General features: G+C 37.2%; 1 pseudogene; it reads left to right on the top strand.

Annotated features, from left to right (window-relative positions):
* Positions 1 to 712: 712 nt before the first annotated feature.
* On the top strand, positions 713 to 2,989 carry LOC143673045 (translocon-associated protein subunit alpha pseudogene; annotated as a pseudogene).
* Positions 2,990 to 23,252: the final 20,263 nt, after the last annotated feature.

The raw sequence follows: 23,252 nt of genomic DNA, 5'->3' as shown, positions 1-23,252 counted from the left end.
TGCTCTATAGCTACTTGTTACAATGTACTTTGAAATTTATTCCTTTTTGTCTATATATTTCACAATTAAAAAAAAATGTTTAAAAAAATGAATCTTAGGGGGCTAAAATCAAGGTTTGGCAAGGCCACACTCCCCCCAAAGGCTCCAGAAGAGAATCCATTTCCTTGCCTTTTCCAGCATCAAGAGCTGCACTACTTACATTCTATGGATCTTAATCCCTTCCTCCTTCTTCAAAACCAGGGGCATAGCATCTTCTCTCTCTGACTCTGTTTCTCTTTGCTTCTGTCTCTTGGCCTTCTTCCCTTCTGTGTGTAGTCAAATCTCTACCTACCTCCTTCTTAGAGAATACTTGTGATTACACTTTGGGTCCACTGAGATAATCTAGGATAATCTCTCTATCACAAGATCATTAACTGAAGCACATCTGCAATGTCTCCAGTATCTTGGAGCAGCTAGAAGGAAAAATCTAAAATTGTGGAACTGTAACCCATAGCAAACTCTGAAATCTGTTCTATAACTAGTTTGGGAACCCTTTTTCCAAAAACATTTGGGAACCCTTTTCCCAAATAAGGACACATTCACAGCTTAGGAGACAGAAGGACACAAATATCACTGGGGGGTGTCACTATTCAGCCTACCACAAGGAGGGAGCTGGAGCTATTACTGGAACCCAGAAAGACAAGCAACAGTAGGAAAAGGCTGTGTGACAGGAATGGTAGCTTTGGGATTAGAATACTGCTACTGCCAAGAGATAGTTGAGAGACAAGAAAAGAGTCTGGGAAGTAAATATCCCAATCTCCATCTTTTACCACATTCCAATCACCTGCCTGTGTGTCCCACTGGCTAAACTTTACTGGAAACCAGAGGGAAGGCGAGGCCAGTTGATACAGTCTATAAACTTGGCCAACTCGAATAGAGAATAGGGCAGAGAGAACACAGAAGTGTGGATTTTGCAAATCAAATAGAAACTATCCAGAAAAGATAGAAACCAAGAGGAAGCTGATAATAGTTCTGAGGCCAAGCAGAGGAAATGAGGACTTTTAAGAATCTAAAAATGGACCCGATTTACTATGCCAAAAAAAAGCAAAGTCAAATAACCTGGATCCAGAGATGTGAGATTCAGGTCAGTATCCACAGTAAGGGATTAGCCTGGAGTCTGGAAAATTATTCTGGAATAAAGTAATAGCTCACTGAGCACCCAGGGATCTCAACCAGCCACTAACTCTGTAAGAACCATGCCAAGACTTGTGAACCTCAACCAGGATTTTTACTACAAGTTGGTATTTATAAAGGAAATAAAGAATGTATCAGTTTCATTCTTCTATAATAACCCAGTGCTTCTCACTGTGGTTTAGATTAGTATTGTCATAAAGTTCATTATTTTAACAGTGTTTGGAGCTTCCTCCTTTTTTTTTTAGAAACACTTTGAAATTGGGGAGGAAGGATTTAGGGAAAGGACAACTTGGTTCCATTTGGAGTAACACTGACTTTAGGGCCAAGCATTAACTTACCTATATCAGGGACTGAATTAGTGTCATCTCCAGGCTCTGCAGAGATCCAATGATGTTCCTAAAAGCTATGAAGTTCTGAGGACGATTGACCTCAGTGATTTGAATTTCACTGGCAACAACATTAAGACCCAGACTAAGGGTGCCAACTCTGAGTAAGGTGTGGAAATGCTATAATACAAAGGCATTCATTATAATATGTTAATTATTATAATAAATGAATTAAATATTAACCTTTTGAAGAATAAGAAGCATTGCCATTTATTATTCATAGTGGGAATCTGGAGCCACACCCTACTTTAGAAGTTAATAAAAATTACTTTGGGATAAAAAAGTGGAGAAATATGACAAAATTCTCCCAGAACAAAATGGATATAATCCAAATGATTTGGCCTATGGGTCCAAATGATCTGCTACTTAATCAGTGAAGTCCCAAATGACCTTGAATTTATTATTTCCAAGTTGATCACAGTATAACTTCTTACACAGAGACCCATAACCACAGTGAGACCCTCCTGACTCAAAGCCTGGCTGAAGAACAGTACCCCTATCACCTGCAGAGCCCCAACAGAACTGCAGATGGGGACTCAACGTTCAACTGGCCACAGAATAAACTCATTCCTCATCTTCTTCTGCTCATGTTTGCATTCCCTGTCACCCTTTTGTTCAGATGGGGGGCTTAGAAGCAATTACTAGTGGCTCAAGATCTTCCAATAGATAAAGAGCCAGCAGAAGCTTCAATGATTGAAAACAAGGATCTCAGTTGGGAAAAGATGAAGCCACAGATTTGGGAGGAGGAGGAAAAGATATATCTGATGAACCTGAAGCCTCACCAAGTGCAGACACAGCTTTCCTGCTTAAAAAGGAAGAAGGAGCAAACAGCATTGTGAGATTCCTGACAGGCTTTAAAAACAAAGGTACAGAAAATTCTCCTGTTAACTCCCTAGGTTACTCCTCATTCCATTATCCTTAAGATTACCAGTTTTATATCCAGAATATCACAACTCTTCCTTTAAACATGTAGTGCCACCTCGGAGGCAACTTCTGAGTCCCCCTTCTTTCCTCATTATGAGTGCATGGGTGTTTGCCCTTTTGATCTAGTCAAGAATCTGAATTTAAAGATTTGAATGGCAATACATTCTAAGATGCTATCTTCAATCAGTTACAATTAATGAAAGAGAGGAAGGGTTAGATGAAGAAACTATCTTTACATGCATACTTCATGCTAGTCTTCAGCTACTGGTGATTGTTGGACTTAATCAACTCCTAGAATGTAGACAGCAACAAAAAGACCCACAAAGAAAATGGAAATGGACATATCAGATTAGATTGATGTTGATATTAGATGGACTTCTCACAATGCTTTGAATCAGATTGATAAACCTTCACCCAGAAGACTGTCCAGAAAAGGGGCACAGTAGAGATCAGTGGGATTTGTTGGATACGTGGGATTTGGGGGCAACAATTCAGTATTTACTTAACTGCCTTAATATTTTTCAGTTTGAAAGGAATGAGCACAGAGAAGCCCTATGACCATAGACAGAAACTAGGACTGATGTGTAGCCTGAGCAATGGCCAATGGCAATAATATTGTTGAAAATGCACCACATTCTGTCAGGTAACAAATTTGCAGTTTTTAAATGACTAAAATCTGTGTATGTGTGTAACGTATGTAAGCAGTGGGTCTCATAAGAATCATTTCTGTATACCTGAAACATGTCCTTAGGATACTAAATATAGTGCCTTGTCTAGCTCCCTTATTGACAGTTTCTGTGTTTTTTCTCTTCCAAACACAATGTATATCTGCCCAACATGATGGTAGATTTCATGCCTAGACCTATAGGAAAGAAAGCAATTTACATCTCCCTCCAAATAGCTCCAAATATACATTGAGGGCTCAGAGCATTCCTTGGTCACAGTGGTAGTGTTTGTTCTACAGCTATTATTCTAAAGGTGCAAGCACAGTAGCTACTTTTCAGCAGTAGAAATTCTTATTGTTTTCTCCTGCTGTTACTAAAATATGTACATTGAGAAATCTTCCCAAGGGCTCAAGAAATTTGGGGACCCTTCTAGCAATAAAATTGTAAGGTATGAAATTTTCTGCTGACTTTGCTATATAAATCTCATCTTTTTTTTAACAAGGAGAAAACAGTAGTAAAATAACTCACACTTGGGACAAACTTTGGGCTAAATGGAAAACATTCAGGTAATAATTCATAAAAGGTCCATGATTACATAAAAATTCATGTACTTTTTTTTAAGTTCCAGAAAATATTTGTTGGTTTTCATAAATAAATGCTACTCATTTCACCCTCCCACCTCCCCCAAGTAGGACACAGGCATTGTCAGACTGCTTGCACAAGAATTCAGTTTGAAGACTCTGGGTCTATGATAGAGAATGAATCCATACATTTAACTCCATCATCCCCTTACAGATTCCAACTCAAACATCTCAAGAAATATAATAATCAGTAATATCACTGGAAATTAGGCAAGAGATACCATCCACAAACCAGAGTTCTAAGGAGTTTTATAAGGTATTAAGCAGACCGAGGCAAAGACCTATCAAATTACCACCTATGCCTCTACAGGTAATGAAAAAGGCCTCTGCAAGCAGTAAATAAAAGAATCCCCCCAATGTAAATTAACCATCTTCATCCCAACTCAAAACTGAACAGGTATGAATTGAAAGAACATTATCAATTCATAGAAGGCAGTAATAATTCAGTCACTCTAAAGCCTTAGCAAGTGGCCAGATTCCAGAATCTACAAAGATCCTGCTGAAGCATCTCTGGCTTCCACCTGGCATGTGCATGTGAAAATGGTGAGTTGACTCAGGAGGGGACACTACTGTTCCTATTGAGGGTGGATTTGCCTATTGAGGAAGGTAACTATCTTTGAGAGAAAAAGGAAGGAACTTCAGTCAGTTAAAGATGCAAAGAGAAATTTTTCCTTTGGGGATCTGCTTATTATTTAAATTTTCTGCCTAAATATCAACAGATTTCATATCTACCCTGAAAACTCAAAAATTTTATCAGTTTCATCTAAATACAGGTCATCTTTCGCCATTTTGCTTTATCCATGAGTCTTTACCATAGTGAATTGTTTTAAAATTTCTTTGACTATTTCTACTTCAGTTCCCCCATACACTCATTTAATTCTTATTATACATTTTAGACATATATCCTCTGTATCTTTTTTCTTGAATTTCCATATATTGTTTCTATGAATTTTTGAGGAATTTTTAAAATTTGTCTTTTAATAGGGCAATTTGTATTTTTAGTAGGATACAATCTAAACTTCACTGTTGTATTTTTAATTAGTCAATTCCATTAAAAATTTTTCCTGTCTTATGTTGCTGCCTTTTTATGTCACCAGCTATTGTTTTAGGAAAGCAATGTCTACCCTCTCTGAAAAATAAATGTATTAATTTTTATAACATGCATATTAATTAACATATAAATTAATTTAAATGATATTTTAACATTTATTTATAAATAGTATTAGCTTCCTAGAGGTGGCATAACAAAGTACCACAAAGTTTGTGAATTAAAACAGAAACTAATTGTTTCCCAGTTCTGGGGATTACAAGGCTGAAATTCAGGTGTTGGCAGGGCCATGCTCCTTCTGAAGGCCTAGGAAAGAATCCTTCCTTGCCTCTTCCTACTTTCTGGTGGTAGCAGTGTCACTCTAATCTCTGCCTCCACTGTCACATGGCTTTCTTCGCTGCATGTCCTCTGTATCATCATATGGCCTTTTTATAGGGACACCAGCCATTGGTTTTAGTGCCCATCCTTATCAAGCATGACCCCATCTTAACTTAATTAATTATATCTGCAAAAACCCTATTTCCAAATAAACACTCTTAGATTCCAGGTGGACGTGAATTTGGAGGAGACACTATTTAACTCAGTATATAAATGATCATTTATTCAAAATTTATCAGGTCTCACTGTTTTGAATTATAAAATCTGTATTTTGTCCACAGGTTCCCTCTGTTCGGTCATCCTTGCCAGACAATGAAAATGGGCAATGGGGTTCACTGACTTTTATCTTACCTAATACAGATTATGCTGTTTTTTATTATTATTAAATAAGAATGAAAATAAGAGAACAAATTATTTGCCTCAAAATTTTAGAAAAGAAAAGATAAAATAAACCTAAGAAAACTAGAATGATGTTAATAAAAGACAAAAGCTGAACTAAAATAATTAGAAAAGGAATTCAGTAAAATCAATTCAAGAACTGTTACTTTGAAGCAAAGAATAAAACAGAAAATTCTGGTAAGACTAAGGAAATCTAAAAATAGAAAAACAAATATATAACCAGAATTGCATTTGATTCTGTTTTTGAAAGAAGGTTATTTAAATTTAATCTAAAGAATAAAGAATCTTTTAGAAAAAATATGAATCACCACAGTGAACTCAAACATATAGTAATTCAGAATAGTGCCAATAATAATGAAAGACATCTAAAATGTTTTCAAAGACCTATCCCACCCCAATTTCATGCATCTAATCTGGATATTTTAATAGTTTAAGAATCTTTTCACTCTTGTACTATTTAAACTGTTCTGGAACATGGGCACAGGACATGGAGGAGGAGATGGCTTTCAATTAATTTTTTATTCCACTAGCTAAATGTACTACTGCAAACCAACAAACCAATCACAAAGCAAAAAGTACAGACCAAACTTACTTGTGAATATAGATCAAATGTCCCCAAATACAGTACTAGCAATTGATTATAACAGTAAGGTAATTATGTTGATTGAGAAATATGTTTATCATTAGTAGAAAATATATACATTCTCCTAGTAAAAACCAAACAACACAGAGAAGCAATAATCTTCTGAATTTCTATCACTAAGATACAATCACTATTAACATTTGGATCAACAGTCCTCCATTTTCTTTCTAGATATATATATATATATATATATATATATATAGTTAAATGTAAACAAATGTGTAAACTTAATTATATTGTGTATATATATATATAATATACATAGTTGAGAATGTTGCTCAACAATATGACATGGACATCCACTCATGTCAATAAATCTGCATCATTTGTAATAGTCACATATGATTCAACAGTATTTATGTACCATAATTTACATAACCAATTTAATGAATGTTTGGGTTGTTTCCAGTTTGGTATAATTATGCATAGCTCTAACATATATTCCTTGGACATAAATTTCTTTCCATTTTGTGACTGCTTTCTAAGTAGGGCTGCTAGATCATACAGCATATACCTTCTATATTTTTCTATTATTGTGCAGAAAAGTTATACCTATTTATAGTTCTACCAGCTATATTTGAGGGTGCAGTTGCCTCACACCTCACAAGCCTGACTGTTGTAAGCTATTTGGTGTTAGATAATGATTTGACAGGGAGAAAATACCAATTGCCTAGTAAATTTTTACATTTATCTGTTCAACAAACAATACCCTGCATGCCTATAGTGGCAAAAGCTGAGTTAAACATTGAGGATTTGGGGCCCAACAAGAGAAATGTAGCTGCTGCTCTAAAGAACCATTTTTTTCAGGGGAAAAGACACTAAATTAATAAATAAATGAATGAAATAATTACATATTGCAATTAGTGTCCACAGGATATGAAAATATTTTGAAAGTTAGAGAAGAAGGACCTACTTAAGATAGGGGAGTTAGAAATAGCATTTCTAAAGAAGTGACATTTTACTTGAGGTAAGAAATAAGCTGTATTCCAGGCAGAGAGAACAGTATGGGCAAAGACCCCAAGGCAAGGAAGACTGATAGTGTTCAAAAAAAGGGAGGATGTCAATGTAGCTAGTATAGCAGAACAAAAAGAGACCTAAGAGGCCAGCAGGGGCCAAACCATGCTCAGCCTTGAAGACCACCATGGGAATTCTAAATTTTCTTCCATATTCCAAGGAAAGACTTTTGATTGAGAAAATATTTTGAAAAGAAAAGAGGAACAACAGAATTTAAAGATAGAATTAAACTTAAAAGACCAGTTAAAAGACTGAGAAGGAACAGCCAATGCAAAGAAAAAAAACAAACTAGAGGGAGTAAGTATCTTAGTTTCCTAGGGCTGCTATAAGTACCGAATATTAGATGGCTTAAAACAACAGTAATGTATTGTTTCACAGCTCTGGAGGCTAGAAGTCCAAAATCTACCCAGGATAATCGTTCCTCTCTTCTTTCTAGATTCCAAGTGGTATGCCATAGACTTAAATCTCTGCTTCAGTCATCACATAGCATTCTCCCCTATGTCTGTCTCTTCTCCTCTTCTTATAAGGACACTAGTTACTTATATTGGTAAGGGGCCCACCAAGCTCCATTATGCCCTCATTTAATCTTAACTAATTCCATCTGAAATGACCCAATTTCTAATAAGGTCATATTCAAATGTACTGGAGGTTAGGACTTCACTGTTTTTTTTATGGGACACAATTCAACCAATAATGTTGGGGAAATACTTAGTGGGGTATCTAAAACTCAGATAGTAACCTCACCTTCCACCTGACAACCAGAGGTCAAGCAATAGGATCAGTGAAGCCCTTGCAATTGACAGCCTGGCCTCTGGACACATCCCAAGAAAATCCAACCCAAGAAATAAGAAGTTGACAACCACGCCAGGTAACACCAGTATTGTAAGGAAAGAACTTGTTCAAGGACATATTATTTTGGTATAGAAATCTGGAAGTAAGATCTAGAACTGATCTTCTAATAATGAAGATAAATATATATAACCTACTCAAAAAATTTAAGGTATATAAACTAGTTTGGCAAAGAATTGCACTAAGCAAATACTCAGTGACATTTTCCACACTAAAAAAAAAGCATAAATCACATGGTTATGTTGTTCTTCTTTTAAATTTTACAACTTTAAACTTTGGATGAATTGACACTGAGTCTTCTGGGGTTGCCTTGTGCCAAGAAGAGAGTGAGTATGCTGCCTATTCTCATGATATAGGCTGAACACCCCTCATCAGGAGGGAGGCTAATGTGGAGATGGAAAGAATCTGTGAATGGGCCCTGGAGGATGACAGTGATAGCAAATTACCCTCAATTTCCTCCTATCCCAGGAATGGCACATAAACATTCCATCTAACTGTGCCCCATAGCTCCAGGGGCATGAGAAGGAATCCATGATTCCCACTAAGAAACTGAGAACTTCCTGAGGAAGAAAATAAAGTGCTAGGCACCATAACACAGCATCTGGCCTTTTCACTCCTGAAGGACTGTTACAGAGAGCACAAGCAACTGGTAAACCATAGTCTTTCCTGATGCTAGGAAAGTTACTATTAATTGGCTTTTATTTCCTCATTGACATACAATTAGACAAGGAGAGCTCCAGGGGGTTCCTGATAAGAGGCATTCATCTGCATTATAAAAAGATGTAACTAGAGATGATGATACCTGTAGAAGCAACTCTAGACATTATAATGCAGCAAATTATACATTCTAGCCAAAATAACATTTAGATAATGATCAATTCCTGTTATTCTGGGTCAAATACAAGCCCCAAAGAATGGGAGATAAATTTATCTTTCAGTGGCTTGTGTAAATCCCTTGGATGAGGGAGGGGGAAGGGATGTGAAATATCACAAAAAAATCAATAGCATTATTGATTAATCAAGCCACTGTGATTTATTAGGCACTCATTCATTTATTTGTTGCAGTTATTTCATGCATTGTCTCTGGCTGTGATAAATGATCTTGCCTTCTCTTTGGGAAAGAAGTTTTTTAGCAACTGTTCTTGCAGCATGGACCCTACAGATGCCTGCATATTTGATTCCATGGCAAGTGAAAGCCTACAGATTCCTGCAAAGTTTGTCCTTGAAAATATCAGATTTGTCCGATTTGAGGACCCCAATAGCAGTGTGCACAGATATCATCTCTGGATTGTTAGAAAACAGAAGCACAGAAACCCAAAGCAAAAGCATGCTTGATATCCAGGGCAAAATGATACATACAGACATGGCTGGAAGTTACAGCTGCAGAATGGGCCTAGTGTTTTCTGTATGTGCAAGTTCTCATTAGGAGGCCAACAGCCCAATTCCCAAAGCTGCTATGTTTTACAAAGATTATGTAACTTGATTTTTGTTTCCCAAAGTTCCTTTGAACTTCATTCAGTGGGCATAACCCTCCTCTGTCCCTGGATGAAAACTCTGTCTGCTGCAAGGCTTTATTGCTTAATCTTGGGTAATAAACAAACTCGGGTTACTTTAAAAGGTTAACACAGTGACAAATTCACAAAAAGAATGTCCAGTCCCAGATATCAAAACGTCAGATGGAAGGGAAGCAAGCAGGACCCTTCTTTTCTGTAATTCCTGCTGAGAATTTCCACCACTAATTGACTTGATGCTGCTGTTTCCCTCCTGGTCAGAAATAAAGCAGGAAAAAGTTGGGATGGCCAGTTCTTCCTTGGTTGAATGGCTTCCCATGCTCTGGGCCTGCCAATGGTGAGAGCTGACATCCCCAGGTGATCCAACAAATTGCTAAAGACTTTTTCTCTGGAGTGTTTTCCTGGGATCTATAGAGATTCCCTGTGAAACCCAGCATGCCTACAGTTGCACTTGTCCAGGTTAAATCAATATCTATTCCAAGAAGCCACTTGGGCTCCTTCCTCAGTCCTTGGTGCACTTCAAAACACTTTTGACTAATATTCTCGATGCTGGGTAGTCCTAAGTGGACAGGACTCAAAAGGACCCCACACCTCTTCTCTCTGCCATGTGGCTCATAACTAGAGCACAGGAAACACATCTCCCTTCCCTGGCATAGGCTGGAAGTGTACACACCAATCCCATCACATAGATAGTGTAAACAATCATCCTCATTTCTCCAAGACCATCCCATTTTTATTACTCAAAATTCCACATGCTGGGAACACTCCTCAGTCCTGAGCAAACTGGGATAGTCTGTCACCCTTCCAGCAGCACTTTCTTGGCTGTATCTCTAACTCTTACCCTCCAGATTGCTTCAATCATACCAATCCAATGCTACAATCTACTTGAGTTTTCTCATGCATAAACCATGAACAAATTATCTGTGTCTACCAACCATAAGGGATGCCTTTCAAAGCTCATGCTGTGGTTATGATGAGAGCACAGCTGACATCATCCCCAATGGTGGAAGACTTAAAGCTTTCCTCCCAAAGTCAGAAATGAGACAAGAATGCCTACTTTCACCACTGCTATTTAATATTGTACTAGAAGTTCTTGTCAAATCAATTAAGCAAGAACAAGACAGAAAGCTATCCAAACTGAAAAGGCAGAAGTAAAACTATCTCTATTTGCAGATAGCATAATCTTATATAGAGAAAACCCAAAGAATCCACAAGAAAACTATTAGAGCTAAAAAAATCATTCAGCAGAATGACAGGACACAAGAACCAAACAAAACAAAACCAGAAAACATTTGTCTTCCTATACGCTGACAATGAACAACACAAAGAGGAAATAAAGAAAGCTATTCCATTCATGATAGCATAAAAAATAAATAAACTATTAGGAATAAATTTTAAAATACAAAAGACTTGCATATTGAAAACCTCAAAATACTGCTGAAAGAAATTATTGAAGACCTAAATAAATGGCAAGACATCCCATGTTTATGAATTGGAAAAATTAAGATTATTAGTACATTAATATTACCCTAAGCAGTGTACAAATTCAGTGCAATCCATATTAAAATTTCAGCAACTTTTTTGAAGAAATGGAAAAACTGATCCTCAATTTTATATGGAACTACAAGGATCCCTGAATAGCCAAAAATAATCCTGAAAGAGAAAAAAAAGTTGGAGGACTCAGAATTTCTGGTATCAAATTGTATTCTAAAGCAGAAGTAATCAAAACAATGTGACACTAACACAAAGACAAATAGATTAATGGAACAGAATTGAAATTCCATAAATAGACCCACACATCTACAGCCAATCAAGGATACTGTCATGGTCAGGTTCATGTGTCAACTTGGCCAGGTGGTGGTACCCATTTGTCTGGTTGGTCAAGTGCTAGCCTGTCTGTTGCTATGAGGACATTCATAGAATTAATTCATGGTCACATCAGCTGCATCCACAGTCAATTGCATTTGTAATCAGCCAAAGGAACTGTCTTCTGCAATGAGTGATGTTTAATCTAATCACTGGGAGGCTTTTAAGGAGGATTGAGAAGAGAACGGCTCTCTTCCTGCTTCAGCTGGTGAGTCTCTCCTGTGGAGTTATCCAGACCATTCATTGGAGTCCTCAGCTTCACAGCCTGCCCTATGAATTTCGGACTCTACATTCCCATGGTTACATGAGACACTTTTATAAATTTTATATCTACAGATATTTCCTGTTGATTCTGTTTCTCTAGAGACCCCTAGCTAATACAGCTTGGTACCAAGAGTGGGGTGCTGCTGCAGTTTACAAATACCAAACATGTTGGAACAGTTTTTTAAATGAATAAGGGGAAGATTTTGGAGGAGTTTTAAGGAGCTTGATAGAGAAGGCCTAGAATGCTTTGAAGAGACTACTGGTAGAAATGTGGACTCTAAAGATACTGTTAATAAGGCCTTAAAGAGAAATGAGGCACGTGTTATTGCAAACTGGAAGGAAGGTAATCCTTGTCTTAAAATAGCAAATAATCTGGCAAAATTGACTGGTGTTTTTGACTGGAAGGCAGATTTTAAAACCAATAAACTTGGATATTTAGCCAAAGAGATCTCCAAATTAAATGTGGAAAGCACAGCCTGGTTTCTTCTCACAGATTATAGTGAAATGTGACAGGAGACAGCTAAACTGAGAACTGAACTCTTGGGTATCAAGAAACCAGAAATTTATATTCTGGAAAATTCTAGGCTTCTAGGAAGGGGGACCCCCAGAGACTGCTACCCCATGTGAGGAGTTTGGCCAAATGTGAAACCAGTCAGCCATTTCAGAGAAAGCCAGGATTGGACATGGAGTTATCCAGGAAGGATTTGTGGAAACTCCTTATGTCTGATGGGCATGATCCAAGGCTACTGCATAGAAAGCCAACAAGAGTGTTGAGGGATCTGTATAAAGAGAATCACTACCATTTAGAACTAAGAGGGACAGAGAAAGGACACATTGGAGGAAAACTAACTTCAGAGGCCAAACCATGGAGGCTGGGGTCTGAAGTCAAGAAGCCTCGGGCCAGAAGAGCAGACCCACTGAAGCACATGGAGAGGATGAGTTTGCCCCAAAGGCAAGGGATGGGCCTTCCACCTGGTTGCAGTGGAATAGTCAGCTTGCTTCAGGCCATGGAGAGGGTGGAGCACACTCCTTGGGGTTTGGGGAGAGCCTGGCTGCCACCACATGGAGGGTTGAGAGTGTGCCTCAGAGATGGCTGAGAGCCTGGGTGCAGCCCCAATCCTTGGAGAGGGTGGAGCCGAGAAAAAGGTGGTCTCCCCAATGTCCCCCAAGGTTGCGTTCAGAGAAAGGCAGGCCTCTGCATAGACCCTTGGAAAGGGTGGGACTGCCGCTTTCTAAAGCCCCAAAGATAAATGACTCTCAGACTTTGAAATCTAATGGACTTTGTCCTGTAGGTTTCCAAGACTGTATGGGTCTGGTGACCCCAGTGTTCCTTCCTCCCTATGGAAATGGGTATTTGTATCCTATGACTGTTCCTCCTTCATATCTTGGCAGCAAATGACTTGTTCTGAGTTTCACAGGTGTAGAGCAGAGGATAATTTTGCCTTAGACCATACTTTAACCAACTTTGCTAGGAATTTGTACTGTTTCTAACTTTGTATTTCATTTGTATTGCTACTGAAATGACTTAAGAATTTCTGATATTATGATGGAGCTAGTGTATTTTGTATATGGGAAAAACATGTCTTTTTTTAGGGTTGAGGGTGGAATGTGCTCGTTTGAAATGATTTATGTACATGAGAAAAGTCATGTGTTAATCCTAATCCCATTTTATAAAGGTGGCTGTTTCTTTTAATCCCTATTCAGTACTGTTTGTTGGAAATTTTAGTTAGCTTATCTCCATGAAGACATGACTCAATCAGTGTGGCTATTAAACCTGACTAGGTAAAGATGTGTCGCCACCCATTCCAGGTGGGTCTTGATTACTTTACTGGAATTTTATAAAAGAGGAAACATTTTGAAGAAAGCAAGAGATTTGGAGAGAGCAGAGAAGGATGACAGAACACTGAAGAATTACTTAGTTATGAGAAACAGGGAGTCCACCAGTCAGCAACCTTTGGAGATGAAGAAGGAAAAATCTCCCAGGGAGCTTCATGAAGAGGAAGCCAGGAGAGAAAGCTAGCAGGTAACACTGTGTTCACAATGTGCCTTTTTTAGCAGATGAGAGAGAACCACTGACTGTGTTTTCCATGTGCCCTTTCACTTGAGAAAGAAACCATGAACTTCATCAGCCTTCTTGAATCAAGGTATCTTTCCCTGGATGCCTTGATTTGGACATTTCTATAGACTTGCTTTAATTGGGACATTTCCACAGTCTAATTCAACTTGCAATTTATTAAATTCTCCCTTTTTAAAAGCCATTCCATTCCTGGTATATTGCATTCCAGAAGCTGGCAAACTAGAGTAGATACTAAGTACATGCAGTGGGAAAATAATAGTCTTTTCAACAGAGGTTGTTGAGAAAACTGGATATCTACAAGCAGAAGATTGACATTAGACTGTTACCTCACACCGTATACAAAAAATCAACTTAAAATGGATCAAGGACCTAAATATAAGAGCTAAAACTATAAAACTCTAAGATAATGTAGGGGAAAACTTTCATGACCTGAAATTCAGCAGTGGATTCTTAGATATGATACCCAAGTCATGAGCAATAAAAGAATTGAGATAAATTTAATTAAATAAAAATTAAACACATTTGTGCAATAAAGGAAATTATCAGGAAAGTAAAAAGGCAATCTACAGAATGGGGGAAAATAGTTTCAAACCATATTCTAGATAAGGTTTTAATATTCAGAATATAGAAACAACTTTTACAATGCAACACACAAAGACAACCATTTAAAAATGGGCAAGGGATTTGAATAGGCATTTCTCCAAAGATATAAAATGACAAATAAACACATTAAATGATGATCAATGTCATTAGCCATTAAGGAAATGCAAATTAAAACCACAATGAGATACCACTTCACATCTACAAGGATGGCTGTTATTTTTTAAAAATGAAAATAAGTGTTGGAGGGGAATCAGAGAAATTAAAACTCTAATGCATTGTTGGTGGAAATGTAAATCAGGGCAGCCATGTAGAAAGCAAAATGCCTGTTCCTCAAACCTTAACTATACAATTACCATTTGACCTGGCAATCCTACTTCTAGATACACCAAAAAAAGAGTGAAAATAGAGTTGTAGATAGGTACTTGTATACCAATGCTTATAGCAGCATTATTCATAATAGCCAAAATATGGAAAAAACCCCTGTCCATCAACAATGAATTAATAAACAAAATATGATAGATACACAAGGCAATATTATTCAGCCATAAAAAATGAAGTTATAAAGCATACCACAACATGGAAAAACCTCAAAAATGTTATGTGCAGTGAAATAAGCAAGCCACATAATGACAAATATATAATATTACTTATAAGAGATGACTAGAAATAGCAAATTGGAAGAGACAGTATATTAGAGGTTATAGGAGGAGGTTGCATTAGGGCAAGAGGGGTGGGGATGTGTTTGTAAAAAGAAAAGAAAAAGCAAAAAGAAAAGAAATACAATTTTTTAATCTCATTTGGAAAAAAAAAAACTCCCCTCTTCTGTTGTCAGAGTTCTCTAGAGAAACCGAACCAACAGAAGAGAACTGTAAATGTCAGATTTATAGAGGTGTTTCACACAACTGTGGGAATGGAAGAGTCCAAAATTTGTGGGGCAGGCTGTAAAGCTGGTGGCACTGATGAAAGGTCTAGATGAACTCCACAGGAGAGGCTACCAGCTGAAGAAGCAGTAAGAAAATCTCTCTCCTCTCTTAAAAGCCTTCAACTGATTGGATTATTTCATTGTGGCAGGGCGTGTCTTAGTTGATCACAGATGTAATCAGTCATGGATGTAATCAACTGACTGATGATTTACTACACCAGCATTCTGGTTTTTCAACCAGCCAGGAAATACTCTTGCAGCAGCCATCAGGCCAGTGCTTGTCTGAACAGACAATTGTGCATAATTGCTTGGCTGAGTGGACAGCAGAATCTAACCATCACACCTCCCAACTCTCACTCATCCCCACCCCCACTCAAAAAAAAAAAGAAAATTCAATAAGGATCCATTTGAAGAATTATGCATTGGGTTTGTGAATAGAAGGTAGCATCCTCTACCACTCACCCAAGGAAAAACATTTCACACTCCCCTAAAAAGTGGCCACCATAAGCACAGAGAGCCAGTCTGATTTGCAAGATTACCCTGGGGGAAGGGTGAATTGATGTGTTAAAAAAAAACTGTTTCTAGGAATTTAATTCCATCTTAGTTCATTTAAATGGAAAAATTTCATCTTGTTTTATTTCTATGACAAAGGATAAAGATTCAGTCATTTACATTCAGGAAGACATTGTTCCCCTCCTGAAAAACTTATCTGCTCTCTGAAGTCATACTTTTTACTTTTCAGCTGTCTATCAATAGAAATGAACAGGTTTGAAGGTGTATCGCTAAGTCTCCAATCAAAGGTCCTCCTCATATGATACATGAGAATGACTCAACAGATGCCTGGTTTATCATGGCACCATGCTATCTACAATGGCCATGGCTAGTGGCTAGGCATGGAGCTTGAGAAGAAACATGGCCCCAGTAAAGGAAATTGTAGAAAACAATTTGTTGCCACCATCCAGAGTTTCATAAATAATTTCTCCTCCATAGACCAAGGATAAACAGCCTTTCACATTTCACAATGTTATCCAAGTTAGTTGAAGTAAAAAAGAAAAGGAAAATTTCCTTCAGCCACTCTTTTTCTCCAGTAGCAGGTAAAATAGCTCTTCTATAACCATGGTAACATTTGGGTCTGCTGAAGTAAGTTGCAAGTTCCCTTACCATCCCACTCTCAGGCAAAGGCTGAACTACTTCTTGCAATCATATTCATACTAGAGACATGAAGCCCTTTGCTCTGCCAGTCCTAGAGTCACACTAGAAATCCAGTCTGAAACTTCCCCTGTAACTGCTCAAACCCCCAACCACAACATATCCCAAACTTCTCTTATTCTGGGCTCATAGCCAACTTCTTACATTTCATGACTTTTCCTGCAATGATACACATCTGTTCCTGCTTTAAATTTTTTTTCCTAATGGGCTAATTGCCCAAATCCTTCCAATCAGGAATAACAGCTCTTGCTGATTCTTCCAAAATTATATTTGCTTCTTCAGAGGAAAAACCTCAAAGTTGGTTTCCACCTACCTACTTCAGCATCATTATCAAGAGCTCCCATTCACCTAAGATTATCACCTCCTCCCTCAGGAAGTCACCCCTCCAGACATTTTATCTGGCCACACAGCTCTTTCTGGGCAGCATTTACCAGAACAACAGAATATTTGCAATTAAAACACATTTTCAATTTTTCTGGTCCCAGTCCTATGAAGATTAACTTGATTTCACATATGAATTTATGATGGGTATAATATATAAAAGACCCTTTTTATGCCAGAGTTAATATGCATAGTGGACATAAAATGATTCATTTTCCTCCAACCATCATTAATACAAAGTGATGCCATACTAACTTGACAGGGTAGAGAACAGGATACTGTCAGTGCCATACACCACAATATGTGAAAAGATAAAGGAAAGTCCCTCTGGTAAGAGGCTTAAAGTTAAAACAGTGGTTTACAGAACTTGGGTGTAGATGGCACAGCTCATTGATGACCTCTGAGTGGAAACATCTCCAGTATATAAAAGAAAAGAGCGTGGACTGCAGCTGATAGGTAGGCCAGCATTTTTAGTCCAATTCTATATGCTCATTTCCCTATAGAGGGATTCCTTGACCATCCACCACCACTGGACTGTTCTTTATATGTTCTTCCTATATGTTCCTATAGCAACTCCTGTCATATTATAGGATCTATCACACTTTGTTACCATTGCTTGTTTAACACCAGATTACTCAACTCCAGTATGGCCTCTGAGAACAGGGACCATGTCTGCCTTGATTGTCACTACATTCTCCAGTGCTCTGCATGCTTCCTGACCAGAGGTGTGTGTACACTATTAGAGGGATGAATGAAAGAATGAATGAATGTATGAACTGGCTGATCCCTCTCACATGTGTTTAGGGTGCCTGAACCAAAGTTTTGCTTCACCATGATCATTTGATTTTGAGGGTTTATAAGTAAATGATATGTCATTGCATTTATCCCTCACATGTTAATTGTTTAAACTCACTTATATCAGGTAAAATAAATATAAAACACTAATCTAATTACTATACTTAATAAATGAATGCCAATACCTACATTTAGTTTGCAAATATTTATTTAATTCAATAGCTCCCTGAGAATCTAATAATTTGAAGTTAAATTTGGATGGGTGTAGCTCTCCTTAGACTAAAGTTTCCACCATATTTAATTTTTAAAATATGCACAAATAAGAGGCACAAGAAAGAACTAAGGTACAACTACTTATCATTTTCTTAATGAGTGTTTCCTTGAACATTTTATTTCATCTCTTCAAAATTTCAATTAGTAATGCTTTGTTTCCACAAATTCTGAAAAGCAAAAATTAATACCAGCAACTCTTTGAAAATAAAAACAAGAGATCCTTCCATAAAAGTTCAGAAATTTTTAGACTCACAACATGTTGCACTCACTGGCTGTGTGCTTCCAGTAAGACAGGTAGGCATCCTGGCCTTTATATCATCTCTGCCCACCTGAAAGGAACAGTTAAAGCCCATGCCCACTGCCAGAGTCATGCCACCTACAAACAGGATAAAAGTGCTTTCAGAGACTGAATATGCTTCAAAAGAGGTAAATGTACTTCGTTACCCCTTTTTAAAATCTTTTTCTACCCTTCTCTCTCCCCACTCTTTCAGAAGAGTTACAGAAAATGTATCCCTATGGCATTTGCATATCTGTTAATTTTAGACCCTGTTTTATACTCTCAAAGTGAAAAGAGCAACCAGCATTAATTTGAAGCCATCTTATGAAGATATATTTTCTCCCTGCTTTTGGTTTAGAAAGGCACTACTTTCCTTTAGTGGGTGGATGATGTGTTAAATGATCTACATCAGATGATTTAATAACATCAGCTACCCTTAAAGATTTCTGCATATGTTGAAAAAGTCATTCTAAAGAAATTTTTTTCTCCTAAATTGGGTCTAACCCAACTAAGGACTGGTAGTTTCCTTAAAACTCAAGTCAGTGGCTAATTTCTTCCCTCAGCCAACCAGAAAATCATCCTTGATTTAAATTAACACTGTATTTAAAGATTAAAAGGTATTACTCTTAACAGAAAGTTATTTACATTCACTTTTGTATTATATTCCCTCCTTCTGGTCTAAGAGTATTCTCAACATATTCCTCCCATGACACGTCTCATTCCCTAAGTATGTGCCTTAGAGAACCATACAGCTTACATCTGAAGATACTTTCAGTATGTGGCAGGCAGCTGCTAAATGATTTTCCACTCATCAAAGACATAGCTTAAGGTCATAAACCACCACAAGTATGTGTGACTTGGAGAACCATCTGGCACCCACAGACATGCCACCATTGGGATGGTAGAACTTATTTTTGTCACTAACTGTAATAATTATTTGTATGATAAAAATGTGAAATTAGTACAATTAAATTATGTTTAGCAGCAATCTCATGATTTAGTAGAGAGGGTCTTTTTAAAAATTCATTGCATTATTATGCTAAGAGCCAGAGGACTACCAGCCCAGAATCAGTGCATGTCTTACCAAACTCATTAAGTCTGCAGGATCCACTTTAGTCTCACTATCGCTCAAATGGGAAATGATGTTCTGTGGAACAGGATATTGTAAGTTAAAAGGGAGTCTGCATATTTAATGAAAATCTGCCCATCTCATAGACACAAAGTTTCCATTAGTAAAAGTCAAGACAGAGACCCAGAATTCAGAAAACCTCATTCCCCACCACTCACAGCCTGGCCACCATTAACTACCTGTGATCATCAAGATTAGTCACATCATGTCCATGCCACCTGGAAGCCCAGGATGCCCAGGTTATACCTTATCTCCAAAATCTAATCACCATTTGACTCTTTTCTACCTTGCCCTCTCCTCAAACTTCCCAAATCTTTCTGCCATTCTCATTCTTGGCAATGACCTTTCTTCTGATTTCATTGAGAATGTATGTCATCTAAAGAGAACACCACAAGCTCCCACCACCACATCTACCCACCCTTTGGCATTTGTGTCCATCTATTCTGCCTTTCCTCCTGCTCCTGTATTCTACCTATATCTTGAATGAAGGCTAATACCCACACTTCTGTACTAGATCTCATTCCCATTTATCCAAGATTATCATTCTAACAAATTTCCCCTTTCTTCCACATCAATTTATCACTCTCACTAATTTTTCCCATTAACATACAAGATACAGGTATTTCTCTCACTTTACTCTCCAGTTACTGCCCCCATTTCTTCCCTTCCCCTTACAACTGAACCCATCCAATTGGTGCCCAACTCATTATCTCTAATTCCTCTCCTCCTGTTGGCTCTTAGGTGTACTCAAATCAGGATTTTACCCCAACAACTTCACAAAAATTATGCTTATTAATTGTTCTATTGGATGGTCCAAATCTTTGGGAATCATCCTTACCAGTAAATAAGCCATTTGTGTGATTTTAAAAACACTGAAAGAAATCATTGCTCCCCTTCATAAATTGAAAATTACCTCTCTCGCACATTCCCTCTTCCTGTGATGAATGATTTTTCTACAACTGTAATTTCCTGCACAAGCATGTTACTCAGATTAACAGGTAAATAGATCAATAAACAAAAACAAAATTACTCCATCCCGTGCCTATTAGTGGCAATATACAATGAAAGATCTGGTGGGGCACATGAGTCAGCCTACATGTTGGCATGTAAAATTCTTCCTGCCATATGGGACAGTCATAAAAAAATGCAACATTAATTTATTTGAACAGATTTGCCCCATTGTCCCTCTTGCAAAAAGGGCCAGAAAAAAAGACCACTTTTGCCCAAAAATATCCACCTCACCTAGCCAGACTTGCAAATGACTGTTACACTAAGGATCTTTCCATAAGGATTAAAATATCCCTATCCAGGAGAGGCAATCAGTTACCTAGTCAATATTCTGACAAAGATTACTTAAGGTAATTAATAAGCTAATGTCACCCATTAATACATATCAGATCATGGGGTCAGAGGAAAGTAAAACAATTTGGGAGAAGGGAAGAACTCAATGGGATGAGACCATAATGTGTGTATGGCAGCATGGCAGGGTGACAGAATGCTTCCTGATGCAAGGATTTGAATGGCATGGCATTCATGGACACCATGAAGGGGTAATGAAGGAGAAATGTTGAAAGGAGTGGGAAAAAGGGTACCCAAAGTTCTCAACTTCCTTCACATATTTGCCCAAAGGTCATTCTGCTTTTAAGATGTTTGACCTTTCATTTTTGCCTTTAACAGTATTGTCACATTTTTGTCATCCAAAAATATTAAATTCTGATAGAAACTATATCCTCCAAAATACTCCATGGCATTTTGAAGAAAATAAAATGACAGGAAGGTAGGTTATACATGTTGACTCAAATTGGCTTCCAATCATTCTTTTTCCCTTTTAAATGTTTCTTGCTTAAATTTTAAATGTGCTATTTCCCGTCTTTGATCTGTTAGCTCCTTTCCATTTATTTTATAGTCTTTTTCTTCACATTTTGACCCAAATTCTCTACCCTTATCTTAGTCCTTCTCTCCATTGTTTGAAAATTTTCCATTCATTGACATATTTATTTTCCTAAATTATCTGTACTAACAAGTGTCTTTATAGGCCAATATAGTCTTAATTGTTGGTGTATTGACCACTCTCACCTCAGCTCTAATAGTAACTCCTGAAAGACTATGTACAGGTATTAGAGACAACCCTGAAACAAGGCAGGGATTAGCTTCTGAGAACTGCAGTTCTCTACCTGAATCCTAGTAGAAGAATTACAGCTGGGATCTTAGAATGTTAAAGGGGAAGGGAAGTTTAGAAATCACTATCATGGACTAAGTACTTCATCCTGCAGATTACACAATCCATGCGCAGAGATAGTGAATTTTTCCAAAAATTTAAAACTAATCCCTTACAAAATTGTTGCTAGGAATTTATTTTTCCATCAAAGACCCCAGAAGCAGATTCTGAGACAAGGATTCATATACAAATGACAGAGTTGTATCATTTGTCTGTGGAGAAGTTGGTGAGGTCATGACCTCAGTTCTTCCTTGGAGTGGCTCTCCCAGGCACTTCTGGCTCTCTGCATATACACAAAGGGGTGGGGCTGGATATTTTTCTAGTTTTTTACCTTCATATGGCTTTTATAATTACCCATGGTATTTAAAAGAAATACTTTAAAAAATCTTATTAAAATTCATTTAAATCAAATTATTTCTCCCCTGTGGCCCCCAGTTGCTTTAGAGATTCAAATCCACACTCTTCAGCCTGACATTCAAGGTCTATGAGAACATTATTCTATACACCATTTAAAATCAACCTTATGCAACTTTGAAAAATGCTATATTGGTTTGCTTGCCATCCTTTTCACAACTGACATCTTTCTACCTCCATGTTTGTATCATGCCAACCAACCTCCCAGCATTGTCCAATGTACCTCCATTAATCTAAATCCATGATTCAAAATCTCATTCAGATTTTCTATTTGGCACAATCCTTTCTGACCACTTTAGTCTAGACTTATACCTCCTTCCTCTTGAGTTCCCATTACAAATTTTGTTTCAACTATGCATTTGATAACACTACTTTGTGAAATATTTCCTATCATGCTTTTCAGCTATTTTTTTCTTTTTTCCCCCCAGCAATTTTTAAATCTCTCTCTACTGTTCAAAAATCCATGGTTTGTGTCTTGTTTCTCCATATAAACAATAAACTCATTATATCCCCATTAGTATTTATTTGAGTCCCATGTACACAGATCATAATAAAGTACTGATTTTATTTGTCTTTCTCCTTCCTTTAGGAAAATTATTAAAATACCTATATCTTGAAGAAAAGAATTGGCTTTTCAATAAGTCATATGTAGGTTGTTAAATATTAAGAAAAGTAATCCTAAAAAGAGAACCAACTGGGGGAAAAAACATAGTAATATATAAATAAATACACAAAAACCAACAGTTTTCTATATGCCAGAAATAAATTGATTTACAAATATTATGGAAAAAGAGATTGTGAATAATCTTCATAAGAAAGGTAAATATCTTAAGAAAATCATGATTATATTTTACTGAGAAATGAGAAAAAAATTTGAATAAATAACAAGTGGACCATGTTTCTGGATGGAGAGACTCAGCAATATAAATGCATCGATAATTCTCAAACTAATTTATGGCTTAATTTTTGGAACTTAGCAATATAGTTCATAAGTTTAACCTGAAAGAAAAATGGATATAATATTTTTAAAAGACTTTTAAAGAAAAATAAGGTATGTGTGGGGTGGGGATGGGGGGTGGATCTGTCCTGACAGGTATTAAAACATACTATGATAAGGTTAAAGAGCTTTTAAAATCTAAATTTACTATATGCATTTATGCCTTCTAAACGTGTCAAAAGCTATACTATAGAAT

Source organism: Tamandua tetradactyla (genome assembly GCF_023851605.1).
Source record: "Tamandua tetradactyla isolate mTamTet1 chromosome 25 unlocalized genomic scaffold, mTamTet1.pri SUPER_25_unloc_3, whole genome shotgun sequence".
Lineage (NCBI taxonomy): Eukaryota > Metazoa > Chordata > Mammalia > Pilosa > Myrmecophagidae > Tamandua > Tamandua tetradactyla.
The sequence above is the reverse complement of the archived record's forward strand: the minus strand, read 5'-3'. Positions and strand labels throughout refer to the sequence as shown.